Genomic DNA, 19,938 nt, shown 5'->3' with positions numbered 1-19,938 from the left:
GGCATTCTCATCTCATATCCCAGCAGCCACAGCAAGTCTGGCACATGCCTGGAGACCACATGAGCTATATTTCCTCAAAAGGTAAAGATCCTTTGGGATGCAGGAGCATGAGTCCCCAGGTAAAAATGTAATGTCAGGATTGATGGTAGCATGGCCCCTGCTGGGAATACCAGTGAGACAGGTGCAGCCTCTGTTCCCAGTCCACTGCCCATGTTCAGTTCACATTCTAGAAATTAAGACATTTCCATTTCTCTCTGTATGTGTCACTTCCTAAGCCAAGAATAAGTATCTTTTTTTGTTTGTTTGTTTGTTTGTTTGTTTTCAAGAATAAGTATCTTATCTTGATTTCCAAAGTACACGTTCACTCCATAGCAACAAGAGAGGTCTGGGCTGGAACTCACCTCCCACTCTGTCACCGGTCTAACCTTCATATCACAGGACACACCTCTCTGTTGGCACCGATTCACTAAGATGGGCTTGGCATCCCAGTCAGTTAGTCCACAAGGGTGAATGGTCCTTTCACCTCATACAAATAACAAAATAATAAATAATAAAAGAGCACCAAGATGCCACATGTGCAAATTCCTATCCAGAGACTTCTGTCAAGGTCTGAGAACAGGTGTCGGGGAATTTCCTGAGGAACTTGGAGTCCTGGAGCCAGGTTGGATCAGCCTTGCTAGAGCAGAAAGGAAAGCCTTCCTTGCAGAGTGAATGGTGTACATTAATACACGAGATTGCTGGTGAGGTTGGTGAATGCAATGAGTGGGAATCAAGATTCACTTGAAAGTTAGTATGATCTAGTGATTCAAGAGGTTAAGAACACAGGCTGTGGCATCAAAACATGTTCTGCATGCCACTATTAGGGCAGTACTTTGATCTTGGGCCAGTTACTTAACTGCTCCAAGATCTATTTTCTTCAACTGTAAAATATGGTTACTAAGCATACTACCTCATGGGGTCAGAAAGCATATTACCTATGAATGTGAAATTTTCAGGTAGTGCCTGGCACAGGGAAGTTCTAAGTGAAAGTTAGCTGTTAATATCAGGACTTAGTATTTTCCAGTGTCTGTCTGGCCTGAGGGTGTTTTCCAGTGGATGGAAGCCAGCCCACCCCACAAAGCCTGTGATCCTTTGGGATGCAGGAACTTTATGAGTTCCTGGAGGACCTGGCTAGGTAGGAGGAAACTAGAATACTGTGTGAGGGTAAATGTTGGAGGCTTCTCGATAGCAGTCCTATGTAATGTGTAAAAAGAGAGTCAATTTCTAAGCAAGGGTTCAACAACACGCTTACAGGGATCTGCTAGGTTCTCAGAAATTAAATTATTTGTAAAGTTTTAAAAGTTGGTTGATTCCATATAAGAGCTTTTTTGGAGGGAAGGAATTACACTGATAAGGCAAGATTATTCACTTTTGTTGTAGGCTTCTTGCAAAAAAAAAAAAAAATTTTGGGACGCTTGGGTGGCTCAGCAGTTGAGCATCTGCCTTTCTGCCTTCGGCCCAGGGCATGATCTCAGAGTCTCGGGATCGAGTCCCACATCGGGATCCTTGCATGGAGCCTGCTTCTCCCTCTGCCTATGTCTCTGCCTCTCTCTTCCTCTGTATCTCATGAATAAATACATTTTAAAAATTAAAAATAAAAAAATAAAATAAATAAGCAAAAAAAAAATACCAAAAAGAAAGTGCATGACCATATTGCATTCATCATTTGAAAAGCTTTAATATGTAAATATCTTAGAGCTAATGAGGAATTTGGCTTATACATGGCTTCTGAATGATGCTGAATTATCTCACACTATCTGTTCTTTTGGGTTTATATTGATACAACTTTATTGTTTAATTTTGTTAAGAACTTCTAATTTATACATATATGTATTTGTTTTCTTCTATATGTCTGGAATAGTCCTGAAAGGATACACAAGAAACCATTAACAGTCGTAACTTCTGGCAAGAGACACAGGGAGCTTGGGGCAGAAGGGAGGTTTTTTTCTTCTTATACAACTTTGTACTATTTTCATTTTTTTTCTATGCGTGAGATTCAGTTTTCCAGTAAAAGAGAATTTATAGAAAGAACTGCATGAGAGACCAGATCACAGGAAAGCAGGAAGGACTGTTGGAATCATGAGGCCCAAATCCTGCTACTCCTTGTTGCTTATGGGTTACAGATGTTGGAACCTATGCTTAGAAATGGAGAGACTTCAGCCCTCTTTATTTCCAGGCTCAGGTAGCCTCTGGGTCAGCAGATGTCAACTGCCTTTGGAAACATGAGCCAACAGGTGTGCAAAACACAGAAGCCATGGTGGGAAGGCCCCTGCCCCAGCACATGGGGCTTGTTCCTTTAGCATTTAAGATTCTCTCTGGTCCTACCATTTGCCAGTCAAGCTGTCGGGTCAGAGAAATGTGGATGAGAGATATGTCACTGCCCCCATGGCTGCTAAGGAAATTCCAAGTTACACAAGGTTTGTTGGGAATGTGGACTTGTTTAACCTTAGGCAAGATGGCTGGGGCAGGGATTCAAGCTGAATCTGCATCCTAAGAACATAGAGTCTTCTCTCAAGCACGCTACAGAGGTAGGGCCAAGGATGTGGAAGCAGTTTGTAAGCCAAGATCACCACACAAATGCAAGGGCTTGCTCTTATTATAAAGGCTTGGGGGAAGGCAACGGGAGAGGATCTGGCCCCTATAAAAGATTTCCCCATGAACATCAAAGAATCAACAAGGGGGGTGGTGGGAGGAAGACAAAGGTAGAGCTTGGAATGTTGGCTCTTCCTCAAAGGCACTTCCTATGCATTCTCTTTGCTGAGAATCAAATCCAGAGACTCCAATGATAATGATTCTCATTTTTATTACCATTTTATTGTTTGGGGTTGGCTCAGCATTTCTTCCCCCACCCCCAAAGGCATTTGAGTGAAGATGAAAAGTGCCAAGTTAATATCTTGATAGAGCCAAGCCCTCTTTCTATAATCAGAGTCTTGGTGGACAGATGTGATGCCAGCTTGCTGTTGTAGCTCTGCCTCCATATGTCTTTGTAGCAAGGATAAAGGCATCCTGATCTTGTGGGGCCTGGCATTTCTTAGTGGAGGGACAGTGGAAAGAAATTTTTCAGTGTTTCTGTCCGCCTAATTCTGGCTGTGCTCAAAATACGTGAGGAGAAATTCCCAGAGCAGACAGGTAGTAGAGATTTTCACTAAACACACTGGAATGAACAATACTGTGCCTGATAAGGTTCATTCCTTGGATACTGGCTGAGTGTTGATGGAGAGAGTCATCTATGGCTGTGACACAAGATGTCACCACTTGATGACTGTAAACCCAAACCTGATGCTGCTTGACTAGAGGGAGGTACCATGAAAAATGGGAAAAGCAAATTAAGCAGAGAGCATTAAAAAGAAACTTACATGTTAAAAAATATAGGCACTTAATGGTCAAGGGATTCCTATTTGGTGACTACTACTACTAATAATAATGGTAAGTTACCAACAATAATAGTTGCTACAACATTTTGCAGAACAAAGGGGAGAACAACATTTACTGAATGAACAGAGGCATCATTCTGTGACCTATGGGTCATATGCGGCTCAACTGCCTGAGAATTTAGCAAAAATCTTCTATGTATTTGTAAGGCCTGCAAAATATCTGAGAAATTTGACCCAATTATGGAAAAAAGTAAACTCACTTGCAGCAGATTGAGTGTTTTCTAGTACAGAGAGGAAAGAAAGTTTTCAGTAGAATTAGTGAAATTGAAGGAAAAGTTTGCATACCATCTTCCACTTCTTCATTCATTAATACAACCACTGCTGTAAAGTTTGCAAGCCAGGATAATTCTTTTTTTTTTCAATCTTTTTTTTAAAATTTTTATTTATTTATGATAGTCACAGAGAGAGAGAGGCAGAGACACAGGCAGAGGGAGAAGCAGGCTCCATGCACTGGGAGCCCGATGTGGGATTCGATCCCGGGTCTCCAGGATTGCGCCCTGGGCCAAAGGCAGGCGCCAAACCGCTGCGCCACCCAGGGATCCCCAAGCCAGGATAATTCTATGTTAAAGTAAAGAATGTGATCCAGATTACTAATCTTCTCCCATTTGACCCTTAATCATGGCTAATTTATGGGATATTTGTCAGAAGTAAAAGCCAAGACAGTACCACAAATTTTTTTTAAACCTCTGTATGGTGAGATGGTAGAAATTTGTTGAAAAGTTTTATTTATTTGATACTCCAGACCATGAAAGTTTCAAGAATTAAAGGGTTCTGAGACAATTGACTTGTTTACCTCCAAATTTATAAGATTACTTTTTCTTGCTGAGAGGGCACAGCCTCCAGTGCTTTGACCTTGGAAGTGAAGGAAAATTAAAAGAAGTCTGAACACCTCACCTTCCTTTTATCTATCAGCCAAGTCAAATGAATGTTCGGAGAGAGCAGTTAACAACTGAGACCTAAATTCATTTCCTTACATCCTCAGCTAAGAATATCAAATAATTAGAAAGCTATTTTGTTGTTGCTCCTTATTTGCTTTTGTTAAACAAGTCACAGTTTCAGAAGAGATTCACAAATTTATGTGGCTTTGGGATTGTATTTAAATTTCTATGTCTCCTCTTGGAAACACCTCAGATTTGTCTGAATTATGAGAGTGGCAAAGTTTCAAGGAGTACGATTAAGCTAGAAATTCCCACAAAAAAGGACACGGTATCCTTGGAATTCCAGATATCAATCTATAAATGCCAGTACTACCACTCAGTGTTTGACCACATGTTCCATGTGTGGGCACTATTTGGGCTCTCTTAGCTCTGGGCAAGACTATTCTCTCATTGAGCTATGGATAGTTATGTAAATCTAGAATAAAAATTGAAATACTTTGTGCCTTGACATATGACCACGTTTTGGAGACTAGCTCCACCTGTTAAATACTAAATGTGGCACACGTTGTGGGTTGCCTATTACTGGGAAAGAGAGAGAGAGAGAGAGAGAGAAGAGGAAAGAGAATTGGATAAAGGAAAGAAGGAAGGAGAGGAAGGAAGGAAGGCATTTGGTTTTATGTTCTTGTCTTTATACTGTTTTAAAGTACTGTACCATAAAGTACTATAAAGTACTTTATACTGTTTCACTTAGTTCTTTATCATATTCATATGTATCACTTATTCAACCAGTATTTATTGAAAGTCTTCCAAATGAAGGCTTACATGGGTGTCATGGATGGGTAGCTGGGGAGTGGAACAGCAGAGAACAAAGATGAATCAAATATCTTGCCTTCAAAATGCTTGTTACCTAAAAAAAGGAGTTTATCAGTCAGCTTTTGATATGTTATGCTATTGTAACAAACAATTCCCCAACCAATGGCTTACAAAGGCGGTTTATTATTCATGCTCATATCACCTACAGATCAGCTGGTGTTTGCTTCATTCTGGGACAGGCTGAAGGAGCAGCCTCTATCCAGAGTATGGCATTTACATGTCAGGTGGAAAAGGAGAAAGAACAGAGAAGGAAAAAGGCACAGGATGGCCATTAAAGGCTATTTTCCCATCTCATTGGCCAGAGCAAGTCACATGGTAAAGTGTGATGCAAATGTGAATGTACTTCCACATAGAGGCATTCACTGCAAGTCATACAACCACAGGCTGGAACGTCTGCTCCTCTGGCAGGGCAGGCAGCAAATAATTGGGAACAACGATGCCATCTACCACGGGGAGATAAATACAAACACACGCAATGCACATATAGGATACATACACTATAGACAAACATCATATGGTAGAGAGTGGTAGGACTTTCAAGTGTAGGGGCATTCCTCAGCTCTGCCACAGAGAAACAAGCTACTTGACTCTGGAGAAGGCTCTTAACCTCTCTGAGCCTCGGTTTTGTCACCTAAGAAATTAGGATAATAGTACTTAACTCATAACTTTGTGGGAAGGATTAAAAAATTCTATTCAAGTTAGATAGCAGAGACCTTGTACAATAATTATCATTAAATTCTTTTCTCCTCCTGCGTCTTTGTATCCTCTTCTTTCACCTCATCGTTCTTGTTATTCCATTTCAGAACAACAGGGCATGCTTTGTGGGTAATGGCTTTGAATCTGAGGCTCAAAATATGGGTGTGTTTGAACAGGCAATAGGGGGATTTACTCTACTATTCAGTTTTCCATCTTTAACATGGGGATGATAATAGTAATTGCCTCTTATGGTTAGTAGGAGGGTTAAATGAGTTAATATAGAGAAACTGATGAGAACAGCACATGGCATATTGCACATATGGTAAGTGCTTTTTAGCTACAAATACACATATGAAGGGGCTGAGAGTGTTCAGGCTGACAAGACAAAAACAGCAAAAGCCAGGGCAGAGGAAAGCTTGAGGGACTCACAGGGAACAGGGTCTAGATATACTTGCTTGCGGCCCAGTATGGGTATGAAGTCAGGGGTGATAGAAGATGAGGCTGAGGAGGCACACGGGTGCCTGAGCATTTGGACTTCATTCCATTGGCAGTAGGGACATAGTTTGGGCTGTTTCAGGACAATCACTAGTGTCAGTGTGTAAGACAGGTAGAAGTAGCATACACAGGCACCTGGAAGGCCTGGAAGGAAAATGCTGGCAATCCTGGTGATGTTCAAAGACAGCTACCCTAAGGCAGAGATAGAAAGCGCGGAGAGGAAGGGCTTCAGCGTGAGGGAGCATGGCAGTGAGGCCAGCAGACCTGGGACCTGACTGGGTTGGTTGGGACTGGGTGGGCGAGCAGAATGGCATGGGGGTGGGGGAACGGAAGTGACAAAAATAAGGCTGATATTTCAAGTCCTGTTGAATAAAAAAGAGTTATTTTGTAGACAGGAGTTAAAGACAATGAATCTAGTTTGCAATATTATATTACTTGAAAGTAGATCCTTGAAGGATTCTTTGGGGTTAATAAACATCCCTTAACAAGCAACTTGGAAGTGAGTGTTAAGATGCGGCCTGTCATTTACTGATAATGTGAATATTGTCACTCAGATATCCTTCGAAGCTTGAAACAGGATCAGCTGTACTGAAGACTTTAGCCAGGAGGCTGAGAAAGGAGCTAGGTAGTGGGACAGGTGTGTGTGTGTGTGTGTGTGTGTGTGTGTGTGTGTGTGTGTGGAGGGGAGGGGAACTGTTTGGAAGTGGGACACTGGGGAGAACAGAGCAAGGCCAATGATAAAGACACAAAAGGGGAAGAGGGACTATGCCATCTTCCTGAAATATCAGCCTTTTATGTTTCCAAATGAGATGCAGATTTCTACAAAACAATGGATAATATGGCAAGAATTTTTGATAAAAAGAATCCATATTCCTAATCCTAGAAAAAAACATTAGGGCATATAATTTAATTTTTGCAGTGGTAAAATTATAGATTAAAATTCTGTTTCCCTTCATTTCCTGACTTTTTCTGCCTTGAGCATGTATTAGTTTTATAGTATAAACATTAAATAATAAATTCTATGAACAGGGGGAAAGAAACTATCCCTGCCATAAAGAACTTGAAATCTGCCCCCCGCCCCGCTTCCACAATTTATGCTATTGTTTTGTGACACTTGAAACATATATTCTAATAAAAACAGATGTGCAAACAATCTTTTGGCAAGCAACAGATTCAAAGATTGGGGACTGCCTGTAGCTGATTACATTGCCAGTGTGTCAGAACTAGGGTTTTAAGTTCAAAATGCTTGCTAACAGAAATCATTACAATACACAGGCTAGGTTGGAGGGAAATACCAGCCTAAAATTTGGATACATTTAAAAGAAAATGTTTCAATGTGTTTATATTCAAACTCAGCCTCAAAGAGGTAACCTTTCAACTTAAGAGTCATTTTGGACAACTGTTCTTGAAATTGTCTTGTATATAAAACCCAATTGGTCGTGACTATTGAAAAATACATTACTTTTTTCTTGTAGCCAGAATATGCAGCAAATGAGAGCTCTCTAAGTGATTTGGCAAAAAATTAATCTTCAGACTGCTTTAATATGGGAACTGAACTGTTTTGATTTTCCTCCTGTCTTTGATTCCTGAGAAAGGTAGACTGCAGATATTTCCTTCAAAGAGGGTTTGGAGATTAAGCCCTCCCTGCTTCTAGAAAATAAGGTTTTGGTGTTTGTTTGCTGAAGAGTCAAGGGAATTGGGTGTATAGGACACAGTGGAAGGCCTTGTAAATATGGTGGGTAGATAGGGGCTTCTCCTCAGTCAGAAAAATATTCCCTAGGGTCACAGAAAGATGTCAGTGGGTCTGGTGCAGTGAGGAAGAGGGCCCTTCTTTCTGGCAGTGTTGTGGGGAGGTGGCAGGTCTCCAAAAGGAATGGTTTGGGAAACAGGATCATAGGTCTAGGCGTTTCACAAGTATGGCTCTGAAGGAACCAAGCCAAAGGAGCCAGTGGTCTTCCTAGGGACAACCAGAATGGCCTTATTATAACCATCCCCTACTTTCCCCCTTGCCTCCAAGCCTTGACCCTGCTTATGACAATAGAAGCTAGAAATACCCCTGATGTGGAAAGAAAGCCCCATCTTCAATATTTCCTGGCAGGATAAAGACTGGGCATTGAAATTAGGTAACATCATAGTTAATATGATATTTCTTGCACATCTAACTTTGAGGACTGAGGGTGAGAAAAACAAGGACACTGTTGAATAAAGGAATGTCCAATGATTTCCTCTTTGGAATGTGCACAAGGGATTATAAAGCTATAAAAGAACACAAGTGTGATGTACCTGCTGAGACCCCATTCTGGACTTTCTCGGCTGCCAGGAGGGTTGGCCACTGAAGACACAACCGTGATCATTTCTGGGCATTGCCTTCTGCCAGAGGAAGCTGTGTTGCCCTCTTCACAGGGGCAGCCAGGGTCTAACAACTGACTGATGCAAGGATACAAAGACCCAGCCCTTGGCCTTGGAACTGTGACAACTCTGCAAGGCCATCTCAGTTCCAAAGATCCCAGTGGGATCAGTCAGCCAAGGCCTTCTGTTGCAAGTGCTTTCATTTCAACCTCTCCCTCAGCCCCATCCTGCTACCTGATATATGGTCTTCTTAAGTCTGCTCCCCAGTGAATTTCCTGCATGCAGATCTCTGCCTCAGAGTCTGAAGGCGTCTCTAGGAAACCTGACCTAGGACAATAAACTACCCTAAACCTTTCCCATCCAATAACCCTGACCAACGATAGACATATTTTGCATCATTTTTTGGTAATTATTTAAGGAAGTCGATTTTGGTATGACTTTCTTTTTAGTGAGAGGGATTCTTAGATTGTCTTAATAATGAAGAATGAGGACAAAAGTAAAAACATAAAAAAAAAAAAAAGGTAAAAACTGTGAGGTCATCGAACTTTCTTTTCTTAGGGACACAAGCCAGAATTGCATTCTAGATGCTCATTTTTAATAAGCCAATGGCCAAACAAATGTCAAACACCAAAGAAATGTACTATACAAATGAATTAATAAAATGTTGACATAATATTTTTAAATCTCCCAGTAGATCAAAAGGGATCATGTTTTCATCAGGTGTTCTTTGAGGTCACTGTGGAATTCTCTCCCATTACTCCAGGCCTATGTGAGGCTAGTCACATAGCTTCTACTGAATCCAGTAGGGGGAAAAGCAGGAAACTACAAAAAGAGAGGAGGTAGTAAGCAATTACTTATTTGCGATTCTGTATGGTGATAATTCAGTTCTTGATTTCCCCGTTTTTAAGTGATGAGTGTGGATTGACAGATTTCTAAATTCAGGAATAAAATCTTTGAAGTGTAAGAAGTAGACATTTGATTGAAATTTCCCAAATTTTAATTCTACTTCCTGTAACCCTTCCCATTTCTCCTTGAGGAAGTAAGCCAGGAATGTATAGCCTACTTGAAATAAACATGAGAATATTCATTTTTATTATAGTCAACCTTGTTTGGACATGTGCAATTTCCAAAGGCAAATGCCAACAAAAATTCATTTTCAATGGCTTGACCTAACCACCAGTCTAAAGAAGGAAGAACAAGTTGGTCCAGTTTTCATTCTATGGTTCACCTTTTTAAAGTATTTCCTTACGTAGAGTAACTGACTCTATAGCCTGAGACCATACTTCCTATTCTATCAGCAGCTATATTCACCCCCTACAAATGATGAAGGAAATACCATTTTACCATCACTAGCTGATTTGCATCCAATATTCCCAATCACTCTTTCCTTATTCCACATTATATTGTTGCAATTATTTCTCTTTTCGCTCTATGCCTCATGGTCAGCCATTTATAGGAAAACAGTGATCTGTGAAATGGGGTGGAATGTTGTAGAACTGAAGAATCAGGATTCCTAGGTTCTTATACCGATTTGTGTTGCATCACTTCACTTGCTCTCAGCTTTGTTTTCTTATCTGTAAAGCAAAAGTATGACATTGCTCTCTTTCCTGGCACTGACATTTATGGGTTTAATATACTTTGGAAAAGAACCATTCTATGGCTTATATGTAGCTAAATTCTCAAGAACATATAATGGGGAGAGGGTGATTTTTTTTAGAACTACATGATGATGATGATGATGATGATTATGTTGGGAGGTCCCCAGACTACCCCCCGCCCAGGTTCCATGATTCACTTGGAAGATTCACAAGACTCAGCATGTAGTTATATTCACAGATACGATTTATTACAGTTAAAAGAAAGGAAGGAAAAAGGCACATGGGTAATGTCCAGAGAAATTTGGCAGAAGCTTCCAAGGCTCTCTTGCAGGGGAGTCATGTGGGATGCACTTAATTCCCCCAGCAACGAATTATGACAACTAATGTACAATGCTGTCAATCTGGGAAGACTCTGTTAGAGACTCAATACCCAGGGTTTTTACTGGGCTTGGTCAATAGGCAGCCTCTGCCTGGCCTATACCCAAATTCTACCCTCCAAGAGGGAAAGCAGGTATTTAACATAAACTGTACGGTTTGTTCAAATAGTTTAAACGTCATAAGCCACTTATTTAATGGTGGTGGGAACTGCTATGGACTTGAATACATCCCTCCCAAATTTCTATGTTGAAATCTAACATCCAATGTGATGGCATTTGGAGGAGAGTACTTTGGGAAGTGCTTAGATGATGAGGGTGGAACCCTCATGAATGGGATTAGTGCCCTTATGAATGTGACCCAAGAAAGCTCCCTTGCCCCTTTGGCCATGTGACTGTACAATGAGAAGATGGCTATGCAGGAAGCAGTTTCTCACCAGACACCCAGTGATCCTGGACTTCCAGCCTCCAGAACTGTGAGAAGTAAATATCTGTCTATAGGCCACTCAGTCTCTGGCCTTTTATTACAGTATTTAAAATACACAAGGACCCTCCTGGAATCTAAGTTCCCAAGGGCCAACCCTGCAAGCAGGTTTATCACAAGGATAGCAACGAGACCTGCTGTATTGACTCTTCTCTCTCCACAGTTACATAGTATGTTGGTTTCTGAAATCACTCTTGGATATAGACACTTGTATATCCTGAGTTAAGTAAAAACCAGTATTAAGTAAAATAATGTTTCCAAATAAGGGTTTTTTTTTTCCATTGGAATACTGACATGTTTATTTTTTTAAAAACTTGGAAAATTAAAAAAGATGAAGAAAGAAAACATTACCTATATAGTAGCAATTCCTAAACATAATTAGATAATTATCTTCCAAATATTTTGGACACGATTATCATAATGCTTATTTAAATTATGGTTTGCTCTTTTCATTAGAAAAGAGAAAAAATTTCATATTATTTCAGAGCATTTTGCAGACATCAATCTGGAATGACTGTATTCCATTGTATCATAATTTACATAATCAATACCCTTTTTGTCATTTGTCTATATCATAAGTAACTCTGTGGTGAATTTCTTTGTGTGCAAGACCATTTCTGTATTTAGAATTATTCCTTAGGATGCATTCTCAGAACTGGATTTATTAAGTCAAAGGTTATGAATTTTTAAAAGACTTGCTATCTCTGGCCAAATGGCTCTTTGGGAGTTGTAACATTTGGGCATCTGCTAATGAAGTATTTCTCTCAAATGAAATGGTGCTTTCATGTGTTTTTCTCCCAATGCATATCTGTGGTATTTTTTCCTTTTCACTTTTTCTCCCCATTGACCTCCTATATTATCTAATTATCTTACCACTGGGGAACTTCTTTGGGCAAAGGCACAGCATTCATAAATGTCCTCTTTTTAAAAAAGCATTAAAAGGGATTGCCTGGAATTCCCGTCATGCATTATCACAGACTAATTCATTTGTTTTCTGAGCAGATAGAAAACAACTTCCCCAGGTTTTCCTGGGAGGCAGAGAGGAGGTGAGAGAGGAGAAGGGGAAAGTCTGGAGTCCTGGGAGATCATCTGTAGGGTGGTTGGATGGTGTACAAGATGGTACAGTAGGCCCTGGGCAAATGAGAGAGTAAAAGTTGGATTCTGAAATACAAAATTTGAAAATCTATCCAGAGATCCAGCATAAGCTTTATGATGTCTTGCTCAAGAATGGATCTGACCAGGGAGGTGGTGCAGTTCACAGAAAGTGGGCTTGGAGTTGGACAGCTGAAACTGGAGCTCTTGCGCCATTGCCTGCCAAATGTGAGCCCTCAGCATGGTATTTCATCGTTGGCCCTCGGTGTCCTCGCTGGTACAAGAGACTGTAGAACACACCCAGCCTACCTGATAAGGCTACTGGCCTCAGGTTCAAATTTGGTAATGAATGTTGAGGAAATTACTGTGCAGAGTGCCTGGTGCATGGGGGTATATTGAATCAATGATTATTGAAACCGAGGGGGAATGATGGGTGAGAAAGTCCTTTGTGAGCTTGCAGGGTGGTGAAAAAGCATAAGACTCTTCACCCCTTCCTCAGCTTGGTTGTAAGCATAAGGCAATAGTAACCATTGAAAATGGTGGTTTTTAAGTTATAGCAAATGCCATACTGTTTTCTGTTGCTAGGAGCCAAACCAAGAATTCTTCTGCTGGCAATAATCTAGTTTCATTGTGGTCAGAATATTTTCAGTTGGGAGAAAATCCTACAGCACCTTACTATTTGCAATGTTGTTGTTTATCAAAATCACATATACTCAAATGAACAAAACTCTCCTGATAAATTAACAATAATTAAGTTCATTAAGATAGTGTGTTTGTTCCCTGGTAGTGCGCATATGTGTGTTTCAGCTTTCACACAATTGCAAAAGTTACAAAATTTAGAAAACACAGAAAAGTATAAAGCATCAAAACTCCATCTCCCAAAGGCAACCACCATGAATAATTACCATTACTCCCTTCCAGCATTTTCTAAAAAATATTTTTATTTATTAATTCATGAGACACACAGAGAGAGAGAGAGAGAGAGAGAGAGAGAGGCAGACACAGGCAGAGGCAGAGAGAGAAGCAGGCCCCATGCAGGGAGCCTGATGTGGGACTCGATCCCAGGACTCCAGGATCACGCCCTGAGCTGAAGGCAGATGCTCAGCCGCTGAGCTACCCAGGCATCCCCCTTCCAGCATTTTTTAAATTCAGTTTTGAAATCATCAGTTTGTTCTCTAGGCAACATAGTAAAATAGAAATAGTGTTTTATTTTGGATTCATGCAGAGCTTGTTAAAATCTGGCCTCTGCCACCTGCTACCTATGCCATCTTAGGAAAGTCACTTAGTTTCTCTGAGGCTCATTCTCCTCATCCATAAAATGGAGATAGTGATACTTGCTTTCCAAGTCAGGGTTCATCAAAAATGTGTATAAAGAATTAAAATGCACAATGTACATAGATCAATTCATAAAACCTGTAGCACACACAAAGCTATAGACCATACCCAGAAAATAAGCTATAGTTCAAATTATTTGTAAGTAATGTAGCAAATAATTTTTATATGTAATAGATACCCATGCTTATATATATCAGCTAACACATGTGCACAGAGGGATGCTTTCTAAGCAATGATAATTCTATCATAAGTATTCAATAAAACAGTAAGGTCTGGCAGAGCTATCTCCATGCTGAACTGCTGGAGGTCAGAGGCTCAGCTGTCTGCATGTAAGAAGGAGGTGGTGTGACTATGAAAGACATCACCTCGGCAGTACTCAGGGCATATTGGAAACATAAATTTTACTTGTAAATTTATTCCCTTCCTTCCAAGAGAATTAAACGATATGGACTCTTCAATACAATTTAAAACAAGATACAGAGGGATAAAATCAAATGGAAGCATTCCTCTGACTTTACAGCATTTATTGAGCACCTACTATGTGCTAGGATAACTCTCTGGGTACTAGAGGAACAGGCAAATGAGACTGCTCTCTCCTCAGGGAGCTCCCAGGTTAGGAAATGTTTTCTCAATGTGTAACCTGAACATGCCTTGTAGAGAATCAGCTAGAGTGCTTCTGAAAAATAAAAAAAGGAAGATTGTTCATCCCTTGCCTGGGAGCCCTTCCTCATCAGAATGCTGAGGGTCTCCACAATTCACCACCTCTCTGGTCAATGGACAAGCACCATGGGGAGACAGACTTAGCTACAGCTCGTTCTGAAGAGATGTTCCAGTGTAATTACGGCTTCAGCCGTACATTACGGGGGTGTTAAGAATGCAGACTTTGGAAACCAACAGACCTGGACTGTTTTGCTGACTGGCTGGGAGTTTGGTGCAGCCTTCCAATCTCTGGGAGTCCCTATTCTATCAGTGGGTCTACCTGAGTGGTGTTGCGTTATGAGACATGACATCCTATGAGAACATGCTTATGCACAACCTCATTCATAGGATGTGCTGGAAAAGTGGTGGCCGTTGTCATCATCCACCATGAAGGCAAGTGCAGTCGCACCAAAATCTGATTCCTACTTTGCCACCAGTTAGATCCTTAGATCCCAGAGCCACAACACAGACATTTCTGGGGCCAAGGTCATTTGAGGCTCTGGCCAAAACCCTGCCCCTGGAGCCTGGCCATTAACCCACAACCACTAAGAGCTGAGTTCACAGAGACCTGGCTGGGAAGAAAGAGGTCTTGCTCTCTCTCCTTCCCTCCTTTGCCTCTTCCCCTCCCAGTTCTCCCTCCCATCCTGTTCATTGGAAATGATGCTCCGCACCCCCACCCCAGGACACTGCAGGCGCAGAAACCTGTTACCAGCTTTGTCAGATCCTGGAATGGCAGATGGATGCAGCCTGCAGCCTCTTCCTGCCTCCAAGATGTCTTCATCTGTCCTCCCAGGACCCCGGCAAAATGCTTTTGGCAAAAGCAGGCGAAAAGCATAAAAATTAAGTATAAGGTGCTGCATTCCTGGGGCTTTTATGGGTTTGGATGTGTAATGAGGGTTTAACGGCAGTCAAGAGGCAGGTAATTAGGAGCCATCGCCTCTGATCACCCCTGTACACAGCCCCAGATAGCTCCTCAACACCTCCCGAAACCTTGTTTGCTTTCTCGGAGGCAGGAATCCCACAAGGTCTGCACATTGCCAGCTGTCCCGCTAACGAACTGCCAGCGTGCTCCTGAATGGGAGCGCTCCGCCTGGCCAGGCTCCCCAGCAGCCCTCGCTGTCTTCCCCAGCCTGATTGCCTTTATCTGGCTGGTGCAGGAGCCGCTCCTAATCACGCTGCTGCTGGCCTCCGAGGGTCAGACACGGGACCATCGCTACCCAAACAAACGAGGAGGATGTCACCTTTGGGGGAGACTGATAAGCAGTTGGCAGGCTGGCCACGGGGAAGGGAAGGCGCCAGCAGCCAGCAATCTGCAAAGGCCGTAAATATGTTACGCTCTCAGCGGGGAGACGGGCGATATAGGCACCAAGAGGCCTTTGTTTAATGAGCTGTCAGAAAGCAGGCATGAAATTATGTTTGAAAACATGTGCAAGCTGCAGAGACAGAGCGGGGGCCTATAAATGGCCCTCTTCCTTCGTGCTGGATGTTTCGAGCATCTTATCAGTCTGAGAACTGTCATAGGATGAAAGCTATCATTAGCAAACTAATGGTGTTTGAAAGCTACAAATTTTTCTCTCTCTTCTCCATTTTTGACTTAAATGGATTATAGAAAAAAAAGTCTTAATGGTTTTTTTTTCTTTCTTTCTTTCCTTGGGATTTTGGTAAACATGCAAATTGGAAGAGAACCAAAAACAAACCACACACACACACAAAATATCTCTGGAAGAATGAACGAAACGGTTTTACTTGGAGTTTCTGCTCAGAACAACCAGCTTATGTGCTTCCCAATTCTGTTGAGACTCTGTTCGGAGAACTCTAATGTACCTCCAGCCAGCATTTTATTTCAATCAGACTCGTAAAAGAAAGCATAAATATAAAATAAATGGCTCTCCTCTACTCTGAGTATTAGAATTAGTGGGTAGGTATAATATCACTTCCACCATATAAGCTATCAAATAGTAGAGGATAATTTTCCAAAGACTTGAAATTATTCTTGTGGGTCACATGGCCATGAAGTTTATTTCTATTAAGGGTGACACTTAAAGACTTTAAAAAATCTGCCAAAACTGAGAGGCATCACTGATTCAGAGCATATTTGGGGCCCAGTTCTTAAATTCTGAAATGATGTATGTGGCTTGGTTGCCATATATGGATCTTTTCCTCTCAATGCACAGCAGACCTGCATTTTCTGCCTGCAGTCAAACCAGGCAGCCAGAAATGACTTGCACAAAACCCCTTTCCCCTTAAGATGCTAACCAAGGCCCCTTCAGGAGAGGTGGCCAAATTAGCAGGGACTAGTCTCCTGGGACCATATTGTCCACAGACTGGAGAGTGGCAAACTGTTGTCCTCTAGCTTTGAGAAGAAGAGGAAGGCAAGGTCTTGAGTTGGAAATCATAAAGTTAGATTGAAAAGGTCAAAAGGGAGTAAGGTTAGAGAAACAAACTAAAAAAAATAGAAAAAGAAAGAAAGAAAGAAGAAAGAAAGAAACAGGGATCAAAGCAATGCTTTTTGAGGCACATTAAACAATAACTACCATTCACATGATAATTTGTCTTCCTGTTCCTTATGCCTATCCCCAACTTGACTTGCTGATGAGAGATCAAAGAGTAATGGACCTGAAGTTTAGTGCAAGTAAAAGGTGGCAAGGGACTCAGCTCCTGACGGCCCAGAGCCTTTACTCCCACCCACTCAGAATCATCCTTGAAAGCATTCTCTAGTCCCTCTCTCTTGAGCATCCACAAAGACTCTGAGCACAGAGCCTGATGTGCACAACATACTCAATCTGAGGTCCCATGCAGGAGGGAGAGCTTCAGCCCAGAGGAGATGAGAAAATCAAGAAAAAAACAAAATGAGGAAGAGGACAGATATGTCCAGGATATGTTCTTTGTCCAGAATGGGGACTGTGAACAAAGGAAACCATCAACAAAATGAAAAGGAAGCCTATGGGATGGAAGAAGATATTTGCAAATGATATATCCAATAAGGACTTAGTATCCAACATATGTAAAGAACTTCTATAACTGAAAACCAAAACCAAAACCAAAAACAAAAACAAAATAATCTGATGAAAAATGAGCAGAGGACCTAAAGAGACATTTCTCCAAAGAAGATAACCAGATGACAAAAAGACACATTAAAGGTGCTCATCATCATTCATCATCAGGGAAATGCAAATAAAAACCAGGATATCTCCTCACCTCTGTCAGAATGGGTAGAATCAAAAAGACAAGATGAGTGAGTGTTGGTGAGGACGTGGAGAAAAAGGAACACTCGTGTGATTTTGGTGGGAATGCAAACTGGTGTGGCCACTCTGGAAAAGAGTAAGCAGGTTCTTCAAAATTTTAAAAATAGAACTACCCTATGATCCAGCAAACCTACTTCTATTTACTCAAAGAAAATGAAAACATTAATTTGAAAAGATACATACAACCCTGTGTTTATTGCAGCATTATTAACAATAGCCAAACTGTGGAAACAACCCCAAGTATCCATCCATAGATGAATGACTAAAAAAGATGGGAGGTACACACACACACACACACACACACACACACACACACACACTGGAATATCACTCAGCCATAAAAAGAATGAGATCTTGCCATTTGCCACAACATGGATGGATCTAGAGCTTATAATGCTAAGTGAAATAAGTCAGTCAGAGACAGATAAATACCATATGACTGCACTCATTTGTGAAATTTGAAAAACAAACAAATAAGGGAAAAAAGGACACAAACAGATTTTTAACTCTAGAGAACAAACTGGTCGTTGCCCGAATGGAGGTGGGTGGGGAAATTGGTGAAATAGGTGAAGGGCATTAAGAAGACACTTATGGCAATGAGCGCGGAGTAGTGTATAGAATTGTTGAATCACTGTATTATATACCTAAAACTAATGTATTAGTTACACTAGAATTAAAAAAATAATAATAATAAAATAGAAAATAAGATGACTAAGGGAAAAAAAATCACTTATGAAGCTCTTCCCCAAACTTGAAAATAAAGGGGACAGAGAACTAAATATACATTTTCCTTTCCTCCTCCTCCCCCTCCTCCTCGTCCTCGTCCTCCTCCTCCTCCTCCTCCTCCTCCTCCTCCTCCTCCTCCTTCTTCTTCTTCTTCTTCTTCTTCTTCTTCTTCTTCTTCTTCTTCTTCTTCTTCTTCTTCTCTTCTTCTTCTTCTTTTTTGGAGGGCGGGGAGAGAGAGAGAGAAAGAGAGAGAGAATCTTAAGCAAGCTTCACATGGAGCCTAAGTGGGGCTCAAACTCACAACCTTGAGATCATGACCTGAGCTGAAATCAAGAGTTGGACCCTTCACCAACTGAGACACTCAGGTGCTCTTGAATAAACATTTTTCCCAAAAAGACATACAAATGGCTACAGGTACATTAAAAGATACTCAATGTCACTAAATAGGGAAATGTTAATCAAAAGTACAATGAGATATCACTTAACATTTGTTTGAATGGCTGTCATGAAAAAGACAAGAGATAACAGTTGGGACTGATATGGAGAAACCCTGTACACTGGGGGTGGGAATGTAAACTGGTATAGCCACTATGGAAAACAATATGAAGGCATCTTGGGAAATTAAAAATAGAACTACCATATGATCCAGCAATCCCATTTCTAAGTATATATCCAAAGGAAATAAAAACAGGGTATTGATGAGATACCTGCACTCCCACATTCGTTGCAGCATTAATCACAATAGATAGAATATAGAAACAACCTAAGTGTCCCTCAGTGGGTGAATGGATACAGAAAACTTGGTACATATATATAGTAAAATTGTTTAGCCATGAGAAAGAAGGAAATCCTGCCATTTGTGGCAACATGGTTAGATTTTGAGGGTGTAATGCTAAGTGAAATAAGCCAGACAAATACTACATGGTTATTACCTATATGTGGCATCTATTGAAAAGTCAAACTCATAGAAGCAGAGTAGAAAAGTGGTTGCCAGGGCTAGGGGTTGGGGGAAAGAGCGAGAGATTGATAAAAGGGTGCAATCTTTCAGCTATAAGACAAATAACTTCTGAGAAACTTGATGTAAAGCGTGAAGACTATAGTTGATAACACTGTATTGCATAATTGAATGTTATCAGTTTCTTGAGTGTCTTTCCAAAGTTTTGTTTTGTTTTTTAGTGCATATGTAAGCAAGTGTTTAGGACTTTCATGTGTCCATCTTTTTTGACATTTAAATCTCTAATTGTCAATGGGAATTTATTCTGGTGTGAGAAACAAGATATAGATTGACCTTAATTATTTTTCTAGAATAAAATCCAGTCATTCAAACATTATTTATTATGTAATCTGTCTCCTAATGATTTCAAGTGCTACCTTAATCATAAGTACCTATAGGTGCATACGTATCCTATATGTAAGTATTTTAAATTTCTATGTGTATTTTAGACCATTTTGTTACATTAATTTTCTATTTGTATGTCAATACCATGCTCTTCTTTATTATTATCTATCTAGTTATTATAGCCTTATACTATGTTTTAATGTCTGATAGTGAGGTACTGTTTTTTTTTTCTCAGAAACATTTTCATAATTATTCTAGATATTATTGTTTGTTCATTTTTCA

At 40.7% G+C, this 19,938-nt stretch overlaps 1 long non-coding RNA gene across 1 annotated transcript in view; it reads left to right on the top strand.

Moving 5' to 3' along the window:
• The window catches only part of LOC140608844 (uncharacterized), a 177,923-nt gene that overhangs the window by 71,998 nt on the left and 85,987 nt on the right, over positions 1-19,938 (top strand). The gene's annotated exons all lie outside the window — the stretch shown is intronic.

This window comes from Canis lupus, chromosome 18, assembly GCF_048164855.1.
Source record: "Canis lupus baileyi chromosome 18, mCanLup2.hap1, whole genome shotgun sequence".
In the NCBI taxonomy this organism is placed as follows: Eukaryota; Metazoa; Chordata; class Mammalia; order Carnivora; family Canidae; genus Canis; species Canis lupus.
Note: the sequence above shows the minus strand (reverse complement) of the source record. Positions and strands in the feature narration are given on the sequence as shown.